At 47.1% G+C, this 25,880-nt stretch overlaps 2 long non-coding RNA genes across 2 annotated transcripts in view; both read right to left on the reverse strand.

Annotated features, from left to right (window-relative positions):
• LOC308186756 overlaps positions 1-25,880 on the reverse strand; it is a 712,511-nt gene that overhangs the window by 4,453 nt on the left and 682,178 nt on the right. The gene's annotated exons all lie outside the window — the stretch shown is intronic.
• Positions 1,583-20,951, reverse strand: LOC308186753. The gene is made up of 2 exons (XR_013944249.1): positions 20,551-20,951; positions 1,583-4,430 (listed from the first exon to the last, which is right to left on the reverse strand). It is a non-coding gene; the product is annotated as an uncharacterized lncRNA (long non-coding RNA).

Raw genomic sequence — 25,880 nt, forward strand, 5'->3', positions numbered from 1 at the left:
ATAGGGCCAGGGTTAGGAAGGGGTAGTGCAGGAGGTTGGACAGTGGGCCCATAAATAGAGTGACTCGTATAATTCCGTATCCTCCTAGCTTTAGTAGTAGGGCGGCGAGGAGTATTGAGCCTGCGATGGGTGCTTCTACGTGGGCTTTTGGCAGTCAGAGGTGTAGGCCGTATAGTGGGGCTTTTACTATGAATGCTATGAGCAGTGCTAGACCTGATAGTATTCCTGTCCATGAGGTGGATAGGGTTGGGTGGGTTAGTTGTAGGGTTGGCAGGTGCAGGGTGCCAATTTTCACGTATAGGTGTATGATTGTGATTAGCAGGGGTAGAGAGCTTACTGGCGTGTAGAATAGCAGGTAGATGCCAGCGCTTAGGCGTTCTGGTTGGTTCCCCCATCGGGTGATTAAGATTAGGGTGGGAATGAGGGTTGCTTCAAATGAGATGTAAAATAGTGCTAGTTCTGTGGTGGAAAAGGCTAGTAGGATGAATGGCTGGACTGCGACTAAGGTTGAGATAAAGATTCGTTTGCGTTGTAGGGGTTCTTGTTGCAGGTGGTTTTGGCTTGCTATGATTATGAGTGGGAGTAGTCAGCAGGATAGTACTAGGAGGGGGGATGAGATTTGGTCAATTCCTGTTCAGTTGGGTAAAAATTTGTAGGGGTAGTAGGTTGGGATTAATCACTGTAGGCTTAGGGCAGCGATTAGGAGGCTGTATAAGGTGGTGTTAGTCCATAGAAATTTTGGTGGAGACAGCAGGGCTGTTGGAAGAAGTATGATTGTGGGTAGGATGATTTTTAGCATTGCAGGAGGTTTAGGTTGTGTAGATGGTCGGAGCCATGTGTGCGGGTGGAGGCTACTAGGATGGCCAGGCCTGTGCCCGCCTCACACGCTGAGAAGGTTAGCATGAGAATTGGTACCATGGTGAATGAGGAGACTTGGTTTTCGATGGATCATATTGATAGGCCTACGAATATCGATAATATTATGCTTTCAAGGCATAGTAGGGCGGATACTAGGTGGGTTCGGTGGAAGGCTAGTCCTAGTCCGCTGAAAATGAAGGCTGAGTAGAAGCTTAAATGTAGGGGCGACATAAGAAAGTTACAGGGTTGGCTGTAATCTGCTGGGTCGAAACCAGCTATCTTTTTGGTTAGACTAACTTTCTGTTATTCTGCTCATTCTAGGCCCCCTTGAATTCACTCGTAGGCCAGTCCGAGTGTTAGGAGAAGGAGGATCGCTACAGTTCAGGTGAGGGTCATTAGGGGGGATTGGAGTTGGACGGCTCATGGCAGGGGGAGTAGGAGGGCGATTTCTAGGTCGAATAGGACGAACAGGATGGCTACTGAGGAAGAATCGGACTGAGAATGGTAATCGAGCAGATCCAAGTGGGTCGAATCCACATTCGTACGGTGAGAGTTTCTCTGAGTCGGGGTTTATTTGGGCGAGTCAGAAGTTTAATGCGGTTAGGGCGGCGCTTAGGATTGATGATAGGGCGAATATGAACATGAGTGCGTTCATTGCTCTCCTCTGGGTTTATACCAGATTCTAGAGATTGGAAGTCAATTGTAATTAATATACTAGAAGAGCAAGATCCTCATCAGTAGATGGTTATGTAGAGGAATAGTCAGATGACGTCTACGAAGTGTCAGTATCAGGCTGCTGCCTCGAATCCAAAGTGGTGGTCTGATGTAAAGTGGAACTTGATCAGTCGGAAGAGGCAGACGGTCAGGAAGGAGGATCCGATGATTACGTGGAGTCCGTGGAATCCAGTGGCAACGAAGAAGGTAGATCCGTAGACGCTATCGGCGATTGAGAATGGGGCTTCGTGGTATTCTATTGCTTGTAGGGCTGTGAAGTAGAATCCCAGGAGGATCGTTAGGGTTAGGGCGTGGATGGCGTGTTTTCGGTTTCCTTCTGTGATGCTGTGATGGGCTCACGTTACGGTAACGCCTGAGGCTAGTAGGATGGCTGTGTTTAGTAGGGGGACTTCTATCGGGTTGAGTGGTTTAATTCCTGTTGGGGGTCATTGGCCTCCTAGTTCTGGGGTTGGGGCCAGGCTCGAGTGGAAGAACGCTCAGAAGAACCCTAAGAAGAAGAATGCTTCGGATGTGATGAAAAGGATTATGCCGTATCGTAGGCCTTTTTGGACTGTGGGAGTGTGATGGCCTTGGAAGGTGCTTTCTCGTACAATGTCTCGTCATCATTGGAGTATTACTAGGAGTATTGAGATGAGGCCTAGGGTTAGTAGTATGGATGAGTTGTAGTGGAATCACATGATTAATCCTGAGGTTGTGAGTAGGGCGGCGGCTGCCCCGAAGATTGGTCAAGGGCTTGGGTCAACTATGTGGTATGAGTGTGCTTGGTGTGCCATTAGATGTTTTCTTGTAAGTATAGGCTTAGAAGGAGCACGAAGACGTAGGCCTGGATTATGGCTACTGCTACTTCTAGGATGGTTAGGAGTAGTAGGATGATTATTGTTAGGATGGATACTGCAGGAAGGGTGGGTATTAATGCAATGGAGGCTGTAGAGATGAGTTGGATGAGTAAGTGTCCTGCTGTAAGGTTGGCTGTAAGGCGGACTCCGAGGGCTAGGGGGCGGATTAGTAGGCTGGTTGTTTCGATCAGGATTAGTGCGGGGATTAGGGGTGTAGGGGTACCTTCGGGTAATAGGTGGGCTAAAGAGGCTGATGGTTGGTTTCGTAGGCCTGTTAGTAGTGTGGCGAGCCATAGTGGGAAGGCTAGGGCTATGTTCATAGATAGTTGGGTGGTTGGGGTGAATGTATATGGAAGGAGGCCTAGAAGGTTGATTGTAAGAAGTATGATTATTAGGGATGTAAATATTATGGCTCATTTGTGGCCATTTTTGTTGAGTGGGACTATTAGTTGTTTTGTGATTAGGTGAAGGAGTCATGTTTGGATAGTAGAAGGGCGGTTGTTGATTCATCGGTTGTTTGGGGACGGGAATAGTAGGGCTGGGAAGAGTAGGGATAGTAGGATTAAGGGGATGCCAAATAGATTGGGGCTGGAAAATTGGTCAAAGAAGCTTAGGTTCATGGTCAGGATCATGGTGTGGGTTTGGTAGTGAGGGAGGTCTTATTTGATGGGGGGTTGGTTGTGGTGAAGGCTAGTAGTTTTGGTTGGATGAGGAGTGCTAGGGTTAATCAGGTTATAATTATGATTGAAAATCATGGTGCGGGGTTAAGCTGTGGCATATCATTAAGGAGGGGGAAGTCCCTCTTTGGCTAGCTTAAAAGGCTAGTGCTGTTGCATAGCTTCTTAATGATTAGGATGATGATAGAAGGGACGATCAGGCCTCGAAATGTGGGAGTGGGGTTGATTCTACTACAATGGGTATGTAGCTGTGATTAGCCCCGCAAATTTCTGAGCATTGTCCGTAAAAAATCCCAGGCCGGGTGGTAATGAATGAAGTTTGGTTTAGTCGGCCTGGGATTGCGTCTGTTTTAACTCCGAGCGTTGGGACTGCTCAGGAGTGGAGTACGTCTCCTGCAGTAATGATCACGCGGATGGGGGATTCTATTGGGATAACTACGCGGTGGTCAACTTCTAGCAGTCGGAAGTGGCCGTTGGGTAAGTCTGGGGTGGGCACTATGTAGGAGTCGAATGATAGGTCTTTGAAGTCTGTGTATTCGTAGCTTCAGTATCATTGGTGGCCGATGGCTTTTAGGGTGAGGTCTGGTTCGTCGATTTCGTCCATTATGTAGAGGATTTGTAGGGATGGGAGGGCGAGGAGTACCAGGACGATAGCAGGTAGGATTGTCCAGATCAGCTCTACTTCTTGGGCGTCTACAGCATTGGACGAGAGTTTTTCTGTTAGTATGTGGGCTAAAAGGTAGAGAACTAGGCTGCAGATAGCTAGGGCAACGATTAGGGCGTGGTCGTGGAATTCAACGAGTTCTTCTATGATGGGTGATGAGGCGTCTTGGAATCCTAGTTGGGAGTGGTTGGCCACATGAGATGTACAGGATTTTTACCTGTGATTTAGTCTTGACAAGGCTATGTAATTGGTTTACTAACGTCTCATAAGAAAGAAGCATGAGCGGTTAACCTCCTGGGAGACCCAGAAAACTTCACCCCAGCAAACCCACTAGTAACCCCACCACACATCAAACCAGAATGATACTTCCTATTCGCCTACGCCATCCTACGTTCAATCCCAAATAAACTAGGAGGCGTATTAGCACTGGCCGCCTCCGTACTGATCCTATTCCTAATCCCATTCCTGCACAAATCAAAACAACGAGCAATAACATTCCGACCACTCTCCCAGCTCCTATTCTGAGTACTAGTCGCCGACCTCCTCGTCCTAACATGAGTAGGAAGCCAACCCGTTGAACACCCATTCATCATCATCGGCCAACTCGCTTCAATCGCCTACTTCACTATCCTCCTATTTCTCCTCCCCGCCGCAAGCGCCCTAGAAAACAAAATACTCAACTGCTAAATACTCTAATAGTTTATAAAAACATTGGTCTTGTAAACCAAAGATTGAAGACTTACCACTTCTTAGAGTACCCCAAACTCAGAAAAAAAGGACTCAAACCTTTATCTCCAGCTCCCAAAGCTGGCATTTTCAATAAACTATTCTCTGACCCTAACCCCTAAACCGCCCGAATAGCACCCCGCGACAACCCCCGCACAAGCTCCAATACAACAAACAAAGTCAACAACAGCCCCCAACCCGCCACTAAAAACATCCCTGCCCCATGTGAATAAAACATGGAAACTCCACTAAAATCCGACCGAACAACAAACACCCCAACATTATTCACAGTAGAAACCCCGAACTTCCAAGCCCCCATAAACCCCCCAAACACCAACCCCCCAAAAACAATTGCCACAAACGCTACTGCACATCCAATCACCCATCAATCCCCCCAAGCCCCAGGGAAAGGCTCCGCTGCTAAAGCTACTGAATAAACAAACACCACCAGCATACCCCCCAAATACACCATAAACAGCACTAAAGCCACGAACGAAACCCCAAGGCCCAGCAACCACCCGCACCCCGCCACAGACGCTAACACCAAACCAACAACCCCATAATACGGCGAAGGATTCGACGCCACACCCAAAACACCCACCGCAAAGCAAATCCCTAAAAAAAACATAAAATAAGTCATTATTCCTGCCCGGACACTACCCGAGGCCTGCGGCTCGAAAAGCCGCCATTGTTCTCAACTACAGGAACTAACCGCAAGCCCCCAATAATTCTACCCCATCTATGCCATTATGCTTAACCCCTCCCCCCTCCCCCCCCGAGGCGGGGGTATTTGGTTATGCATATTCGTGCATAAATTTATATACCCCATATACATACATACTATAGTACCAGTAATATACATTATATACGGACTATCTTATAAGCAGGTGCTAAACCCATACATGTACACGGCCATTAAACCCTTAAACACACTCCTACCAAACCACCCGGCATGAATGTTCTAGGACCATACCCCACAACACCCAATACAACTCCACTCAAGCGCATAACAAGACCCCATTTTAATGAATGCTCACAGGACATGCTCCAACAACAACTCTCCACCACATATCTCATGCAGTTCGTATCAGACGGATTTATTAATCGTACTCCTCACATGAAATCAGCAACCCGTTGCACATAATGTCCGGTATGACTAGCTTCAGGCCCATACGTTCCCCCTAAACCCCTCGCCCTCCTCACATTTTTGCGCCTCTGGTTCCTCGGTCAGGGCCATCCATTGGGTTCACTCACCCCTCCTTGCCCTTCAAAGTGGCATCTGTGAGTACTTTCACCTTCTCAATGCGTAATCGCGGCATGTTCCAGCTTTTTGGCGCCTCTGGTTCCTCTTATTTTTTCCGGGGTTACCTCACAGGTGGCTATTCCCAGTGATCTCGGGGGTCCCACAATCTAAGCCTGGACACACCTGCCTCACGGCCTATCCTATATTTCAAGGGTCCCTCGATGAGACGGTTGGCGTATATGGGGAATCATCCTGACACTGATGCACTTTGACCACATTCAGTTAATGTTACCTCCACCCTCCGGGTTAAATGGGGCTATTGGATGAATGCTCGTTGGACATAGCACAAAACAAAAAATCATTAAGCGCAACCCCTGCGCTTCACAAACTAAACCAGTAAACTTTCGCTAACCACCATGTAGCATAAACCTTCATCGCCCAATCCCAGCAAACTACCTCTAAAACTCCATTAATCATCCCTTCCATGACATCATCGGAACGATGTATATATACACACAAACACATACAAAATAACTTAAACTTATTAGAGAAACTCCAGTACTAAAAATAGTAAACACAAGCAATAATTTCATATACTTCACTCTCACTCACCACTCAACTATCAGCTAACCACACCCCCGTCCACATAGCTTAACACAAAGCATGGCACTGAAGTTGCCAAGATGGCATAAAACATGCCTGCGGACAAAAGACTTAGTCCTAACCTTACGGTTGGTTTTTGCTAAATATATACATGCAAGTATCCGCGCCCCAGTGTAAACGCCCTCGACCACCTACCCCCATACAGGCCTTGAGGAGCGGGTATCAGGCACACCCAAGTAGTAGCCCAAGACGCCTCGCTAAGCCACGCCCCCACGGGTATTCAGCAGTAATTAACATTAAGCAATGAGTGCAAACTTGACTTAGTTATAGCAACAGCCTAACTTCAAGGGTTGGTAAATCTTGTGCCAGCCACCGCGGTCATACAAGAAACCCAAATCAACCGTCCTATTGACACGGCGTAAAGAGTGGTAAAATGCCTATCCTAGCTAACTAAGATCAAAATGCAACTGAGCTGTCATAAGCCCAAGATGCACCTAAACACACCATTAAGATGATCTTAGGAACTAACGACTGATTTAAACCCACGAAAGCCAGGGCCCAAACTGGGATTAGATACCCCACTATGCCTGGCCCTAAATCTTGATACTTACTTTACCGAAGTATCCGCCAGAGAACTACGAGCACAAACGCTTAAAACTCTAAGGACTTGGCGGTGCCCCAAACCCACCTAGAGGAGCCTGTTCTACAATCGATAATCCCCGATTAACCCAACCACCCCTTGCCAACACAGCCTACATACCGCCGTCGCCAGCCCACCTCGAATGAGAGCACAACAGTGGACACAATAGCACCCCGCTAATAAGACAGGTCAAGGTATAGCCTATGGAGTGGAAGAAATGGGCTACATTCCCTATTCATAGGGCACACGGAAAGAAGCGTGAAACCACTTCTGGAAGGCGGATTTAGCAGTAAAGTGGGACAATAGAGCCTACTTTAAGCCGGCCCTGGGGCACGTACATACCGCCCGTCACCCTCCTCAAAAGCCACATCCCACATAACTAATACCATAAATACGCTGAAGATGAGGTAAGTCGTAACAAGGTAAGTGTACCGGAAGGTGTACTTAGAATATCAAGACGTAGCTATAACACCAAAGCACTCAGCTTACACCTGAAAGATATCTACTAGACCGGATCGTCTTGAAGCCCCCCCTCTAGCTCAACCACACAAATAGTACACCAAAACTAAAGAATTTACTAAACTAATTAAACTAAAGCATTTTACAGTCTTAGTATAGGCGATAGAAAAGACACTTAGACGCGATAGAGACCCCAGTACCGTAAGGGAAAGATGAAATAGCAGTGAAACAATCAAAGCGACAGACAGCAAAGATCAACCCTTGTACCTTTTGCATCATGGTTTAGCGAGAACAACCAAGCAAAGTGAACTAAAGTTTGCCCCCCCGAAACCCAAGCGAGCTACTTTCAAGCAGTTAAAGAGAGCGAACCCGTCTCTGTTGCAAAAGAGTGGGATGACTTGTCAGTAGAGGTGAAAAGCCAACCGAGCTGGGTGATAGCTGGTTACCTGTGAAACGAATCTAAGTTCCCCCTTAATCCTCCCTACCGGACATCCTGAACCCTAATGAGATGATTAAGAGCTATTTAATGGAGGGACAGCTCCATTAAAAAAGGACACAACCTCGACTAGCGGATAATTCTTACTACTGATCCTACCGTGGGCCCTAAAGCAGCCATCAAAAAAGAGTGCGTCAAAGCTCCACCACCTAAAAATACCAAAATAAGATGATTCCCTTATCACAAACAGGTCAACCTATGAATATAGGAGAATTAATGCTAAAATAAGTAACTCAGGGCCACACCCCTCTAACGGCGCAAGCTTACATAGAAACATTATTAACAGACCTAGACAGATACAAAAACCCCTACAAGACCACGTATTAACTAACCCTGTTAACCCGACTCAGGAGCGCCTATAAGAGCGATTAAAATCTGTGAAAGGAACTCGGCAAATTAATAAGGCCCGACTGTTTACCAAAAACATAGCCTTCAGCAAATTAAACAAGTATTGAAGGTGATGCCTGCCCGGTGACTTAGGTTTAACGGCCGCGGTATCCTAACCGTGCAAAGGTAGCGCAATCAATTGTCCCATAAATCGAGACTTGTATGAATGGCTAAACGAGGTCTTAACTGTCTCTCACAGATAATCAGTGAAATTGATCTCCCCGTGCAAAAGCGGGGATGTGAACATAAGACGAGAAGACCCTGTGGAACTTAAAAATCAACGACCACCGCGAATCCTCAATCAACCCCACTGGGGCCACTACCATCGCAGAGCCTGGTCGATATTTTTCGGTTGGGGCGACCTTGGAGGAGAACAAATCCTCCAAAAACAAGACCATACCTCTTTACCTAGAGCTACCCCTCAAAGTGCTAACAGTGACCAGACCCAATATAATTGATTAATGGACCAAGCTACCCCAGGGATAACAGCGCAATCCCCCTCAAGAGCCCATATCGACAGGGGGGTTTACGACCTCGATGTTGGATCAGGACATCCTAATGGTGCAGCCGCTATTAAGGGTTCGTTTGTTCAACGATTAACAGTCCTACGTGATCTGAGTTCAGACCGGAGCAATCCAGGTCGGTTTCTATCTATGACACACTCTCCCCAGTACGAAAGGACCGGGAAAGTGGGGCCAATACCACAAGCACGCCCCCCCCCTCTAAGCAGTGAAACCAACTAAACCGTGAAGAGGGCCTTCCCCCACCACTTTCAATCCTAGAAAAGGACCAGCTAGAGTGGCAGAGCCCGGCAAGTGCAGAAGGCTTAAGCCCTTTCCCCAGAGGTTCAAATCCTCTCCCTAGCTTCACCCATGATTCAAATAACAACACTAAGCTGCCTCATTATATCCCTCCTATACATCATCCCAATCCTGATTGCCGTAGCCTTCCTAACCCTAGTAGAACGGAAAATCCTAAGCTACATACAATCCCGCAAAGGCCCTAACGTTGTCGGGCCTTTTGGCCTACTTCAACCATTTGCGGACGGACTGAAACTATTTACCAAAGAGCCCATCCGACCCTCTACCTCTTCCCCACTTCTATTCATTCTGATACCAATACTAGCCCTTGTCCTAGCCCTCACCACTTGAGCACCACTACCACTCCCATTTCCCCTAGCAGATCTAAACCTCGGAGTTCTCTTCCTAATAGCCATGTCAAGCCTAGCCGTCTACTCAGTCCTATGATCAGGCTGAGCCTCGAACTCAAAATACGCACTAATCGGAGCCCTACGGGCAGTAGCACAGACCATTTCATACGAAGTGACACTGGCCATAATCCTGCTATCAATAATCATACTAAGCGGAAGCTACACACTCAGCTCCTTTGCCGTCGCACAGGAGCCTCTATACTTCATTTTCTCCTCATGACCCCTAGCAATAATATGATACGTATCCACCCTAGCAGAGACAAACCGAGCTCCTTTTGACCTCACAGAGGGTGAATCTGAGCTAGTCTCAGGGTTTAACGTTGAATACGCCGCAGGACCCTTCGCCTTATTCTTCCTAGCTGAATATGCGAACATTATGCTAATAAATACACTTACAGCCATCATATTCCTAAACCCAAGCGCCCTAGGGCCACCCACAGAACTATTCCCCGTCATCCTAGCCACAAAAGTCCTCCTACTATCTTCTGGTTTCTTATGGGTCCGAGCTTCACACCCACGATTCCGATATGACCAACTAATGCACCTACTATGAAAAAACTTCCTACCCCTCACACTAGCTCTGTGCCTCTGACACATCAGCATACCTATCTGCTATGCAGGCCTACCTCCTTACATAAGGAAATGTGCCTGAACTACAAAGGGTCACTATGATAAAGTGAACATAGAGGTATAACAGCCCTCTCATTTCCTGTTGACCTTAGAAAAGTAGGAATTGAACCCACACAAGAGAAATCAAAATTCTCCATACTTCCCTTATATTATTTTCTAGTAGAGTCAGCTAATCAAGCTATCGGGCCCATACCCCGAAAATGATGGTTTAACCCCCTCCTCTACTAATGAACCCTTACGCGACCCCAATCATAACCTTCAGCCTCATCTTGGGCACCACAATCACAATTTCCAGCAACCACTGAGTTCTGGCCTGGACAGGACTGGAGATCAACACACTAGCCATCATTCCCCTAATTGCCAAATCCCACCACCCACGAGCAGTAGAAGCCGCAACGAAATACTTCCTAACCCAAGCAGCTGCTTCCGCCCTGGTCCTATTCTCTAGCATAACTAATGCCTGAGTCACTGGCCAATGAGACATCACACAAATAAACCACCCAACCTCCTGTCTACTACTGACAGCAGCAATCGCTATTAAACTGGGCCTAGTGCCATTTCACTTCTGATTCCCAGAAGTACTACAAGGATCGCCACTAATAACAGCCCTGCTACTCTCGACCCTCATAAAATTCCCCCCACTAACCCTGCTCCTACTAACATCCAAATCCCTCGACCCAGCTCTACTCACCGCCATGGCCCTAGCCTCAACAGCACTAGGAGGCTGAATAGGACTGAACCAAACACAAACACGCAAAATCCTAGCCTTCTCGTCCATCTCCCACTTAGGCTGAATCGCCATCATCCTAGTTTACAGCCCCAAATTGGCCTTACTTACCTTCTACCTATACTAGGATGGTCTCTAGCAGGATTTACTCACTGATTCCCACTACTCACTGGGTTTACCCTACACCAAACATGAGCAAAAGCCCACTTCGGGGTAATATTTACAGGAGTAAACCTAACGTTCTTCCCCCAGCACTTCCTAGGCCTAGCAGGAATACCCCGACGATACTCGGACTATCCCGACGCCTACACACTATGAAACACCATTTCCTCCTAGTCCTAGGACTTAGAGAAACTCCAGTACTAAAAATAGTAAACACAAGCAATAATTTCATATACTTCACTCTCACTCACCACTCAACTATCAGCTAACCACACCCCCGTCCACATAGCTTAACACAAAGCATGGCACTGAAGTTGCCAAGATGGCATAAAACATGCCTGCGGACAAAAGACTTAGTCCTAACCTTACGGTTGGTTTTTGCTAAATATATACATGCAAGTATCCGCGCCCCAGTGTAAACGCCCTCGACCACCTACCCCCATACAGGCCTTGAGGAGCGGGTATCAGGCACACCCAAGTAGTAGCCCAAGACGCCTCGCTAAGCCACGCCCCCACGGGTATTCAGCAGTAATTAACATTAAGCAATGAGTGCAAACTTGACTTAGTTATAGCAACAGCCTAACTTCAAGGGCTGGTAAATCTTGTGCCAGCCACCGCGGTCATACAAGAAACCCAAATCAACCGTCCTATTGACACGGCGTAAAGAGTGGTAAAATGCCTATCCTAGCTAACTAAGATCAAAATGCAACTGAGCTGTCATAAGCCCAAGATGCACCTAAACACACCATTAAGATGATCTTAGGAACTAACGACTGATTTAAACCCACGAAAGCCAGGGCCCAAACTGGGATTAGATACCCCACTATGCCTGGCCCTAAATCTTGATACTTACTTTACCGAAGTATCCGCCAGAGAACTACGAGCACAAACGCTTAAAACTCTAAGGACTTGGCGGTGCCCCAAACCCACCTAGAGGAGCCTGTTCTACAATCGATAATCCCCGATTAACCCAACCACCCCTTGCCAACACAGCCTACATACCGCCGTCGCCAGCCCACCTCGAATGAGAGCACAACAGTGGACACAATAGCACCCCGCTAATAAGACAGGTCAAGGTATAGCCTATGGAGTGGAAGAAATGGGCTACATTCCCTATTCATAGGGCACACGGAAAGAAGCGTGAAACCACTTCTGGAAGGCGGATTTAGCAGTAAAGTGGGACAATAGAGCCTACTTTAAGCCGGCCCTGGGGCACGTACATACCGCCCGTCACCCTCCTCAAAAGCCACATCCCACATAACTAATACCATAAATACGCTGAAGATGAGGTAAGTCGTAACAAGGTAAGTGTACCGGAAGGTGTACTTAGAATATCAAGACGTAGCTATAACACCAAAGCACTCAGCTTACACCTGAAAGATATCTACTAGACCGGATCGTCTTGAAGCCCCCCCTCTAGCTCAACCACACAAATAGTACACCAAAACTAAAGAATTTACTAAACTAATTAAACTAAAGCATTTTACAGTCTTAGTATAGGCGATAGAAAAGACACTTAGACGCGATAGAGACCCCAGTACCGTAAGGGAAAGATGAAATAGCAGTGAAACAATCAAAGCGACAGACAGCAAAGATCAACCCTTGTACCTTTTGCATCATGGTTTAGCGAGAACAACCAAGCAAAGTGAACTAAAGTTTGCCCCCCCGAAACCCAAGCGAGCTACTTTCAAGCAGTTAAAGAGAGCGAACCCGTCTCTGTTGCAAAAGAGTGGGATGACTTGTCAGTAGAGGTGAAAAGCCAACCGAGCTGGGTGATAGCTGGTTACCTGTGAAACGAATCTAAGTTCCCCCTTAATCCTCCCTACCGGACATCCTGAACCCTAATGAGATGATTAAGAGCTATTTAATGGAGGGACAGCTCCATTAAAAAAGGACACAACCTCGACTAGCGGATAATTCTTACTACTGATCCTACCGTGGGCCCTAAAGCAGCCATCAAAAAAGAGTGCGTCAAAGCTCCACCACCTAAAAATACCAAAATAAGATGATTCCCTTATCACAAACAGGTCAACCTATGAATATAGGAGAATTAATGCTAAAATAAGTAACTCAGGGCCACACCCCTCTAACGGCGCAAGCTTACATAGAAACATTATTAACAGACCTAGACAGATACAAAAACCCCTACAAGACCACGTATTAACTAACCCTGTTAACCCGACTCAGGAGCGCCTATAAGAGCGATTAAAATCTGTGAAAGGAACTCGGCAAATTAATAAGGCCCGACTGTTTACCAAAAACATAGCCTTCAGCAAATTAAACAAGTATTGAAGGTGATGCCTGCCCGGTGACTTAGGTTTAACGGCCGCGGTATCCTAACCGTGCAAAGGTAGCGCAATCAATTGTCCCATAAATCGAGACTTGTATGAATGGCTAAACGAGGTCTTAACTGTCTCTCACAGATAATCAGTGAAATTGATCTCCCCGTGCAAAAGCGGGGATGTGAACATAAGACGAGAAGACCCTGTGGAACTTAAAAATCAACGACCACCGCGAATCCTCAATCAACCCCACTGGGGCCACTACCATCGCAGAGCCTGGTCGATATTTTTCGGTTGGGGCGACCTTGGAGGAGAACAAATCCTCCAAAAACAAGACCATACCTCTTTACCTAGAGCTACCCCTCAAAGTGCTAACAGTGACCAGACCCAATATAATTGATTAATGGACCAAGCTACCCCAGGGATAACAGCGCAATCCCCCTCAAGAGCCCATATCGACAGGGGGGTTTACGACCTCGATGTTGGATCAGGACATCCTAATGGTGCAGCCGCTATTAAGGGTTCGTTTGTTCAACGATTAACAGTCCTACGTGATCTGAGTTCAGACCGGAGCAATCCAGGTCGGTTTCTATCTATGACACACTCTCCCCAGTACGAAAGGACCGGGAAAGTGGGGCCAATACCACAAGCACGCCCCCCCCCTCTAAGCAGTGAAACCAACTAAACCGTGAAGAGGGCCTTCCCCCACCACTTTCAATCCTAGAAAAGGACCAGCTAGAGTGGCAGAGCCCGGCAAGTGCAGAAGGCTTAAGCCCTTTCCCCAGAGGTTCAAATCCTCTCCCTAGCTTCACCCATGATTCAAATAACAACACTAAGCTGCCTCATTATATCCCTCCTATACATCATCCCAATCCTGATTGCCGTAGCCTTCCTAACCCTAGTAGAACGGAAAATCCTAAGCTACATACAATCCCGCAAAGGCCCTAACGTTGTCGGGCCTTTTGGCCTACTTCAACCATTTGCGGACGGACTGAAACTATTTACCAAAGAGCCCATCCGACCCTCTACCTCTTCCCCACTTCTATTCATTCTGATACCAATACTAGCCCTTGTCCTAGCCCTCACCACTTGAGCACCACTACCACTCCCATTTCCCCTAGCAGATCTAAACCTCGGAGTTCTCTTCCTAATAGCCATGTCAAGCCTAGCCGTCTACTCAGTCCTATGATCAGGCTGAGCCTCGAACTCAAAATACGCACTAATCGGAGCCCTACGGGCAGTAGCACAGACCATTTCATACGAAGTGACACTGGCCATAATCCTGCTATCAATAATCATACTAAGCGGAAGCTACACACTCAGCTCCTTTGCCGTCGCACAGGAGCCTCTGTACTTCATTTTCTCCTCATGACCCCTAGCAATAATATGATACGTATCCACCCTAGCAGAGACAAACCGAGCTCCTTTTGACCTCACAGAGGGTGAATCTGAGCTAGTCTCAGGGTTTAACGTTGAATACGCCGCAGGACCCTTCGCCTTATTCTTCCTAGCTGAATATGCGAACATTATGCTAATAAATACACTTACAGCCATCATATTCCTAAACCCAAGCGCCCTAGGGCCACCCACAGAACTATTCCCCGTCATCCTAGCCACAAAAGTCCTCCTACTATCTTCTGGTTTCTTATGGGTCCGAGCTTCATACCCACGATTCCGATATGACCAACTAATGCACCTACTATGAAAAAACTTCCTACCCCTCACACTAGCTCTGTGCCTCTGACACATCAGCATACCTATCTGCTATGCAGGCCTACCTCCTTACATAAGGAAATGTGCCTGAACTACAAAGGGTCACTATGATAAAGTGAACATAGAGGTATAACAGCCCTCTCATTTCCTGTTGACCTTAGAAAAGTAGGAATTGAACCCACACAAGAGAAATCAAAATTCTCCATACTTCCCTTATATTATTTTCTAGTAGAGTCAGCTAATCAAGCTATCGGGCCCATACCCCGAAAATGATGGTTTAACCCCCTCCTCTACTAATGAACCCTTACGCGACCCCAATCATAACCTTCAGCCTCATCTTGGGCACCACAATCACAATTTCCAGCAACCACTGAGTTCTGGCCTGGACAGGACTGGAGATCAACGCACTAGCCATCATTCCCCTAATTGCCAAATCCCACCACCCACGAGCAGTAGAAGCCGCAACGAAATACTTCCTAACCCAAGCAGCTGCTTCCGCCCTGGTCCTATTCTCTAGCATAACCAATGCCTGAGTCACCGGCCAATGAGACATCACACAAATAAACCACCCAACCTCCTGTCTACTACTGACAGCAGCAATCGCTATTAAACTGGGCCTAGTGCCATTTCACTTCTGATTCCCAGAAGTACTACAAGGATCGCCTCTAATAACAGCCCTGCTACTCTCGACCCTCATAAAATTCCCCCCACTAACCCTGCTCCTACTAACATCCAAATCCCTCGACCCAGCTCTACTCACCGCCATGGCCCTAGCCTCAACAGCACTAGGAGGCTGAATAGGACTGAACCAAACACAAACACGCAAAATCCTAGCCTTCTCGTCCATCTCCCACTTAGGCTGAATCGCCATCATCCTAGTTTACAGCCCCAAATTGGCCTTACTTACCTTCTACCTATACACAATCATAACATCAGCCGTATTCCTAGCCCTTAACAAAATCAAAGCCCTTAACCTATCCATGATCACAACCTCATGAACAAAAACCCCAGTGCTAAACGCCACCCTAATACTAGTACTTTTATCCCTAGCAGGCCTCCCCCCATTAACAGGCTTTATACCAAAGTGACTTATCATCCAAGAACTAACTAAACAGGAAATAACACCAGCAGCCATGGCAATTGCCATGCTATCACTGCTCAGCCTCTTCTTCTACCTACGCCTCGCATACCACTCAACAATTACCCTTCCCCCCAACTCCTCTAACCACATAAAACAATGATACACTAGCAAAGCCCCAAGCACACCTACTGCGGTCCTTGCCTCACTATCAATCCTCTTACTTCCCCTGTCCCCAATAATACATGCCATTGTCTAGAAACTTAGGATAACACCCCAAACCGAAGGCCTTCAAAGCCTTAAATAAGAGTTAAACCCTCTTAGTTTCTGCACATTAAGACTTACAGAATATTAACCTGTATCTTCTGAATGCAAGTCAGACGCTTTAATTAAGCTAAAGCCTCCCTAGACAGATGGGCTTCGATCCCACAAAACTCTAGTTAACAGCTAAATGCCTAAACCAATTGGCTTCTGCCTACAAAGACCCTGACGCACCCTAGTGCGCATCGATGAGCTTGCAACTCAACATGAATTTCACTACAGAGCCGATAAGAAGAGGAATTAAACCTCTGTAAAAAGGACTACAGCCTAACGCTTCAACACTCAGCCATCTTACCCGTCACCTTCATCAACCGATGACTATTTTCCACTAACCATAAGGATATTGGCACCCTGTACCTCATCTTCGGGGCATGAGCAGGAATAGTCGGCACCGCACTCAGCCTATTAATCCGCGCAGAACTAGGACAACCAGGAACTCTCCTAGGCGACGACCAAATTTACAATGTAATCGTTACCGCTCACGCCTTTGTAATAAGCTTCTTTATAGTCATACCCATCATGATCGGAGGATTCGGCAACTGATTAGTCCCCCTCATAATCGGTGCCCCCGACATAGCATTCCCGCGAATAAACAACATAAGCTTTTGACTCCTCCCCCCATCATTCCTCCTCCTACTAGCCTCATCCACTGTAGAAGCTGGCGCCGGCACAGGCTGAACTGTCTACCCTCCCCTAGCAGGTGACCTTGCCCACGCCGGAGCTTCAGTAGACCTGGCTATCTTCTCACTCCACTTAGCCGGTATCTCCTCCATCCTTGGGGCCATCAACTTTATCACCACAGCCATCAACATAAAACCCCCCGCACTCTCACAATACCAAACCCCACTATTTGTCTGATCCGTACTAATTACCGCCATCCTACTCCTTCTATCACTCCCCGTACTCGCCGCCGGTATTACAATATTACTAACTGATCGAAACCTAAACACCACATTCTTCGACCCCGCTGGAGGAGGAGACCCAATCCTGTACCAACACCTATTCTGATTCTTCGGACACCCAGAAGTCTATATTCTGATCCTACCGGGGTTCGGAATCATCTCACACGTAGTCACATACTACTCAGGCAAAAAGGAGCCCTTCGGCTACATGGGAATAGTCTGAGCCATACTATCCATCGGCTTCCTAGGATTCATCGTCTGAGCTCACCACATGTTTACAGTAGGAATAGACGTTGATACCCGAGCCTACTTTACATCAGCCACTATAATCATTGCCATCCCTACCGGAATCAAAGTATTTAGCTGACTAGCCACCCTGCACGGAGGAACAATCAAATGAGACCCCCCCCAATACTATGAGCTCTAGGATTTATCTTCCTATTTACCATCGGAGGATTAACAGGAATCGTTCTTGCAAACTCTTCCCTAGACATCGCCCTGCACGACACGTACTACGTAGTTGCCCACTTCCACTACGTCCTATCCATAGGCGCCGTCTTTGCCATTCTAGCAGGATTTACTCACTGATTCCCACTACTCACTGGGTTTACCCTACACCAAACATGAGCAAAAGCCCACTTCGGGGTAATATTTACAGGAGTAAACCTAACGTTCTTCCCCCAGCACTTCCTAGGCCTAGCAGGAATACCCCGACGATACTCGGACTATCCCGACGCCTACACACTATGAAACACCATTTCCTCCTAGTCCTAGGACTTAGAGAAACTCCAGTACTAAAAATAGTAAACACAAGCAATAATTTCATATACTTCACTCTCACTCACCACTCAACTATCAGCTAACCACACCCCCGTCCACATAGCTTAACACAAAGCATGGCACTGAAGTTGCCAAGATGGCATAAAACATGCCTGCGGACAAAAGACTTAGTCCTAACCTTACGGTTGGTTTTTGCTAAATATATGCATGCAAGTATCCGCGCCCCAGTGTAAACGCCCTCGACCACCTACCCCCATACAGGCCTTGAGGAGCGGGTATCAGGCACACCCAAGTAGTAGCCCAAGACGCCTCGCTAAGCCACGCCCCCACGGGTATTCAGCAGTAATTAACATTAAGCAATGAGTGCAAACTTGACTTAGTTATAGCAACAGCCTAACTTCAAGGGTTGGTAAATCTTGTGCCAGCCACCGCGGTCATACAAGAAACCCAAATCAACCGTCCTATTGACACGGCGTAAAGAGTGGTAAAATGCCTATCCTAGCTAACTAAGATCAAAATGCAACTGAGCTGTCATAAGCCCAAGATGCACCTAAACACACCATTAAGATGATCTTAGGAACTAACGACTGATTTAAACCCACGAAAGCCAGGGCCCAAACTGGGATTAGATACCCCACTATGCCTGGCCCTAAATCTTGATACTTACTTTACCGAAGTATCCGCCAGAGAACTACGAGCACAAACGCTTAAAACTCTAAGGACTTGGCGGTGCCCCAAACCCACCTAGAGGAGCCTGTTCTACAATCGATAATCCCCGATTAACCCAACCACCCCTTGCCAACACAGCCTACATACCGCCGTCGCCAGCCCACCTCGAATGAGAGCACAACAGTGGACACAATAGCACCCCGCTAATAAGACAGGTCAAGGTATAGCCTATGGAGTGGAAGAAATGGGCTACATTCCCTATTCATAGGGCACACGGAAAGAAGCGTGAAACCACTTCTGGAAGGCGGATTTAGCAGTAAAGTGGGACAATAGAGCCTACTTTAAGCCGGCCCTGGGGCACGTACATGGTTAAACATGCCTGTTAGTAGTGTGGCGAGCCATAGTGGGAAGGCTAGGGCTATGTTCATAGATAGTTGGGTGGTTGGGGTGAATGTATATGGAAGGAGGCCTAGAAGGTTGATTGTAAGAAGTATGATTATTAGGGATGTAAATATTATGGCTCATTTGTGGCCATTTTTGTTGAGTGGGACTATTAGTTGTTTTGTGATTAGGTGAAGGAGTCATGTTTGGATAGTAGAAGGGCGGTTGTTGATTCATCGGTTGTTTGGGGACGGGAATAGTAGGGCTGGGAAGAGTAGGGATAGTAGGATTAAGGGGATGCCAAATAGATTGGGGCTGGAAAATTGGTCAAAGAAGCTTAGGTTCATGGTCAGGATCATGGTGTGGGTTTGGTAGTGAGGGAGGTCTTATTTGATGGGGGGTTGGTTGTGGTGAAGGCTAGTAGTTTTGGTTGGATGAGGAGTGCTAGGGTTAATCAGGTTATAATTATGATTGAAAATCATGGTGCGGGGTTAAGCTGTGGCATATCATTAAGGAGGGGGAAGTCCCTCTTTGGCTAGCTTAAAAGGCTAGTGCTGTTGCATAGCTTCTTAATGATTAGGATGATGATAGAAGGGACGATCAGGCCTCGAAATGTGGGAGTGGGGTTGATTCTACTACAATGGGTATGTAGCTGTGATTAGCCCCGCAAATTTCTGAGCATTGTCCGTAAAAAATCCCAGGCCGGGTGGTAATGAATGAAGTTTGGTTTAGTCGGCCTGGGATTGCGTCTGTTTTAACTCCGAGCGTTGGGACTGCTCAGGAGTGGAGTACGTCTCCTGCAGTAATGATCACGCGGATGGGGGATTCTATTGGGATAACTACGCGGTGGTCAACTTCTAGCAGTCGGAAGTGGCCATTGGGTAAGTCTGGGGTGGGCACTATGTAGGAGTCGAATGATAGGTCTTTGAAGTCTGTGTATTCGTAGCTTCAGTATCATTGGTGGCCGATGGCTTTTAGGGTGAGGTCTGGTTCGTCGATTTCGTCCATTATGTAGAGGATTTGTAGGGATGGGAGGGCGAGGAGTACCAGGACGATAGCAGGTAGGATTGTCCAGATCAGCTCTACTTCTTGGGCGTCTACAGCATTGGACGAGAGTTTTTCTGTTAGTATGTGGGCTAAAAGGTAGAGAACTAGGCTGCAGATAGCTAGGGCAACGATTAGGGCGTGGTCGTGGAATTCAACGAGTTCTTCTATGATGGGTGATGAGGCGTCTTGGAATCCTAGTTGGGAGTGGTTGGCCACATGAGATGTACAGGATTTTTACCTGTGATTTAGTCTTGACAAGGCTATGTAATTGGTTTACTAACGTCTCATAAGAAAGAAGCATGAGCGGTTAACCTCCTGGGAGACCCAGAAAACTTCACCCCAGCAAACCCACTAGTAACCCCACCACACATCAAACCAGAATGATACTTCCTATTCGCCTACGCCATCCTACGTTCAATCCCAAATAAACTAGGAGGCGTATTAGCACTGGCCGCCTCCGTACTGATCCTATTCCTAATCCCATTCCTGCACAAATCAAAACAACGAGCAATAACATTCCGACCACTCTCCCAGCTCCTATTCTGAGTCCTAGTCGCCGACCTCCTCGTCCTAACATGAGTAGGAAGCCAACCCGTCGAACACCCATTCATCATCATCGGCCAACTCGCTTCAATCGCCTACTTCACTATCCTCCTATTTCTCCTCCCCGCCGCAAGCGCCCTAGAAAACAAAATACTCAACTGCTAAATACTCTAATAGTTTATAAAAACATTGGTCTTGTAAACCAAAGATTGAAGACTTACCACTTCTTAGAGTACCCCAAACTCAGAAAAAAAGGACTCAAACCTTTATCTCCAGCTCCCAAAGCTGGCATTTTCAATAAACTATTCTCTGACCCTAACCCCTAAACCGCCCGAATAGCACCCCGCGACAACCCCCGCACAAGCTCCAATACAACAAACAAAGTCAACAACAGCCCCCAACCCGCCACTAAAAACATCCCTGCCCCATGTGAATAAAACATGGAAACTCCACTAAAATCCGACCGAACAACAAACACCCCAACATTATTCACAGTAGAAACCCCGAACTTCCAAGCCCCCATAAACCCCCCAAACACCAACCCCCCAAAAACAATTGCCACAAACGCTACTGCACATCCAATCACCCATCAATCCCCCCAAGCCCCAGGGAAAGGCTCCGCTGCTAAAGCTACTGAATAAACAAACACCACCAGCATACCCCCCAAATACACCATAAACAGCACTAAAGCCACGAACGAAACCCCAAGGCCCAGCAACCACCCGCACCCCGCCACAGACGCTAACACCAAACCAACAACCCCATAATACGGCGAAGGATTCGACGCCACACCCAAAACACCCACCGCAAAGCAAATCCCTAAAAAAAACATAAAATAAGTCATTATTCCTGCCCGGACACTACCCGAGGCCTGCGGCTCGAAAAGCCGCCATTGTTCTCAACTACAGGAACTAACCGCAAGCCCCCAATAATTCTACCCCATCTATGCCATTATGCTTAACCCCTCCCCCCTCCCCCCCCGAGGCGGGGGTATTTGGTTATGCATATTCGTGCATAAATTTATATACCCCATATACATACATACTATAGTACCAGTAATATACATTATATACGGACTATCTTATAAGCAGGTGCTAAACCCATACATGTACACGGCCATTAAACCCTTAAACACACTCCTACCAAACCACCCGGCATGAATGTTCTAGGACCATACCCCACAACACCCAATACAACTCCACTCAAGCGCATAACAAGACCCCATTTTAATGAATGCTCACAGGACATGCTCCAACAACAACTCTCCACCACATATCTCATGCAGTTCGTATCAGACGGATTTATTAATCGTACTCCTCACGTGAAATCAGCAACCCGTTGCACATAATGTCCGGTATGACTAGCTTCAGGCCCATACGTTCCCCCTAAACCCCTCGCCCTCCTCACATTTTTGCGCCTCTGGTTCCTCGGTCAGGGCCATCCATTGGGTTCACTCACCCCTCCTTGCCCTTCAAAGTGGCATCTGTGAGTACTTTCACCTTCTCAATGCGTAATCGCGGCATGTTCCAGCTTTTTGGCGCCTCTGGTTCCTCTTATTTTTTCCGGGGTTACCTCACAGGTGGCTATTCCCAGTGATCTCGGGGGTCCCACAATCTAAGCCTGGACACACCTGCCTCACGGCCTATCCTATATTTCAAGGGTCCCTCGATGAGACGGTTGGCGTATATGGGGAATCATCCTGACACTGATGCACTTTGACCACATTCAGTTAATGTTACCTCCACCCTCCGGGTTAAATGGGGCTATTGGATGAATGCTCGTTGGACATAGCACAAAACAACAAATCATTAAGCGCAACCCCTGCGCTTCACAAACTAAACCAGTAAACTTTCGCTAACCACCATGTAGCATAAACCTTCATCGCCCAATCCCAGCAAACTACCTCTAAAACTCCATTAATCATCCCTTCCATGACATCATCGGAACGATGTATATATACACACAAACACATACAAAATAACTTAAACTTATTAGAGAAACTCCAGTACTAAAAATAGTAAACACAAGCAATAATTTCATATACTTCACTCTCACTCACCACTCAACTATCAGCTAACCACACCCCCGTCCACATAGCTTAACACAAAGCATGGCACTGAAGTTGCCAAGATGGCATAAAACATGCCTGCGGACAAAAGACTTAGTCCTAACCTTACGGTTGGTTTTTGCTAAATATATACATGCAAGTATCCGCGCCCCAGTGTAAACGCCCTCGACCACCTACCCCCATACAGGCCTTGAGGAGCGGGTATCAGGCACACCCAAGTAGTAGCCCAAGACGCCTCGCTAAGCCACGCCCCCACGGGTATTCAGCAGTAATTAACATTAAGCAATGAGTGCAAACTTGACTTAGTTATAGCAACAGCCTAACTTCAAGGGTTGGTAAATCTTGTGCCAGCCACCGCGGTCATACAAGAAACCCAAATCAACCGTCCTATTGACACGGCGTAAAGAGTGGTAAAATGCCTATCCTAGCTAACTAAGATCAAAATGCAACTGAGCTGTCATAAGCCCAAGATGCACCTAAACACACCATTAAGATGATCTTAGGAACTAACGACTGATTTAAACCCACGAAAGCCAGGGCCCAAACTGGGATTAGATACCCCACTATGCCTGGCCCTAAATCTTGATACTTACTTTACCGAAGTATCCGCCAGAGAACTACGAGCACAAACGCTTAAAACTCTAAGGACTTGGCGGTGCCCCAAACCCACCTAGAGGAGCCTGTTCTACAATCGATAATCCCCGATTAACCCAACCACCCCTTGCCAACACAGCCTACATACCGCCGTCGCCAGCCCACCTCGAATGAGAGCACAACAGTGGACACAATAGCACCCCGCTAATAAGACAGGTCAAGGTATAGCCTATGGAGTGGAAGAAATGGGCTACATTCCCTATTCATAGGGCACACGGAAAGAAGCGTGAAACCACTTCTGGAAGGCGGATTTAGCAGTAAAGTGGGACAATAGAGCCTACTTTAAGCCGGCCCTGGGGCACGTACATACCGCCCGTCACCCTCCTCAAAAGCCACATCCCACATAACTAATACCATAAATACGCTGAAGATGAGGTAAGTCGTAACAAGGTAAGTGTACCGGAAGGTGTACTTAGAATATCAAGACGTAGCTATAACACCAAAGCACTCAGCTTACACCTGAAAGATATCTACTAGACCGGATCGTCTTGAAGCCCCCCCTCTAGCTCAACCACACAAATAGTACACCAAAACTAAAGAATTTACTAAACTAATTAAACTAAAGCATTTTACAGTCTTAGTATAGGCGATAGAAAAGACACTTAGACGCGATAGAGACCCCAGTACCGTAAGGGAAAGATGAAATAGCAGTGAAACAATCAAAGCGACAGACAGCAAAGATCAACCCTTGTACCTTTTGCATCATGGTTTAGCGAGAACAACCAAGCAAAGTGAACTAAAGTTTGCCCCCCCGAAACCCAAGCGAGCTACTTTCAAGCAGTTAAAGAGAGCGAACCCGTCTCTGTTGCAAAAGAGTGGGATGACTTGTCAGTAGAGGTGAAAAGCCAACCGAGCTGGGTGATAGCTGGTTACCTGTGAAACGAATCTAAGTTCCCCCTTAATCCTCCCTACCGGACATCCTGAACCCTAATGAGATGATTAAGAGCTATTTAATGGAGGGACAGCTCCATTAAAAAAGGACACAACCTCGACTAGCGGATAATTCTTACTACTGATCCTACCGTGGGCCCTAAAGCAGCCATCAAAAAAGAGTGCGTCAAAGCTCCACCACCTAAAAATACCAAAATAAGATGATTCCCTTATCACAAACAGGTCAACCTATGAATATAGGAGAATTAATGCTAAAATAAGTAACTCAGGGCCACACCCCTCTAACGGCGCAAGCTTACATAGAAACATTATTAACAGACCTAGACAGATACAAAAACCCCTACAAGACCACGTATTAACTAACCCTGTTAACCCGACTCAGGAGCGCCTATAAGAGCGATTAAAATCTGTGAAAGGAACTCGGCAAATTAATAAGGCCCGACTGTTTACCAAAAACATAGCCTTCAGCAAATTAAACAAGTATTGAAGGTGATGCCTGCCCGGTGACTTAGGTTTAACGGCCGCGGTATCCTAACCGTGCAAAGGTAGCGCAATCAATTGTCCCATAAATCGAGACTTGTATGAATGGCTAAACGAGGTCTTAACTGTCTCTCACAGATAATCAGTGAAATTGATCTCCCCGTGCAAAAGCGGGGATGTGAACATAAGACGAGAAGACCCTGTGGAACTTAAAAATCAACGACCACCGCGAATCCTCAATCAACCCCACTGGGGCCACTACCATCGCAGAGCCTGGTCGATATTTTTCGGTTGGGGCGACCTTGGAGGAGAACAAATCCTCCAAAAACAAGACCATACCTCTTTACCTAGAGCTACCCCTCAAAGTGCTAACAGTGACCAGACCCAATATAATTGATTAATGGACCAAGCTACCCCAGGGATAACAGCGCAATCCCCCTCAAGAGCCCATATCGACAGGGGGGTTTACGACCTCGATGTTGGATCAGGACATCCTAATGGTGCAGCCGCTATTAAGGGTTCGTTTGTTCAACGATTAACAGTCCTACGTGATCTGAGTTCAGACCGGAGCAATCCAGGTCGGTTTCTATCTATGACACACTCTCCCCAGTACGAAAGGACCGGGAAAGTGGGGCCAATACCACAAGCACGCCCCCCCCCTCTAAGCAGTGAAACCAACTAAACCGTGAAGAGGGCCTTCCCCCACCACTTTCAATCCTAGAAAAGGACCAGCTAGAGTGGCAGAGCCCGGCAAGTGCAGAAGGCTTAAGCCCTTTCCCCAGAGGTTCAAATCCTCTCCCTAGCTTCACCCATGATTCAAATAACAACACTAAGCTGCCTCATTATATCCCTCCTATACATCATCCCAATCCTGATTGCCGTAGCCTTCCTAACCCTAGTAGAACGGAAAATCCTAAGCTACATACAATCCCGCAAAGGCCCTAACGTTGTCGGGCCTTTTGGCCTACTTCAACCATTTGCGGACGGACTGAAACTATTTACCAAAGAGCCCATCCGA

The sequence above is a fragment of the Anser brachyrhynchus genome, assembly GCF_964034855.1.
Source record: "Anser brachyrhynchus genome assembly, contig: SCAFFOLD_47, whole genome shotgun sequence".
NCBI lineage: Eukaryota > Metazoa > Chordata > Aves > Anseriformes > Anatidae > Anser > Anser brachyrhynchus.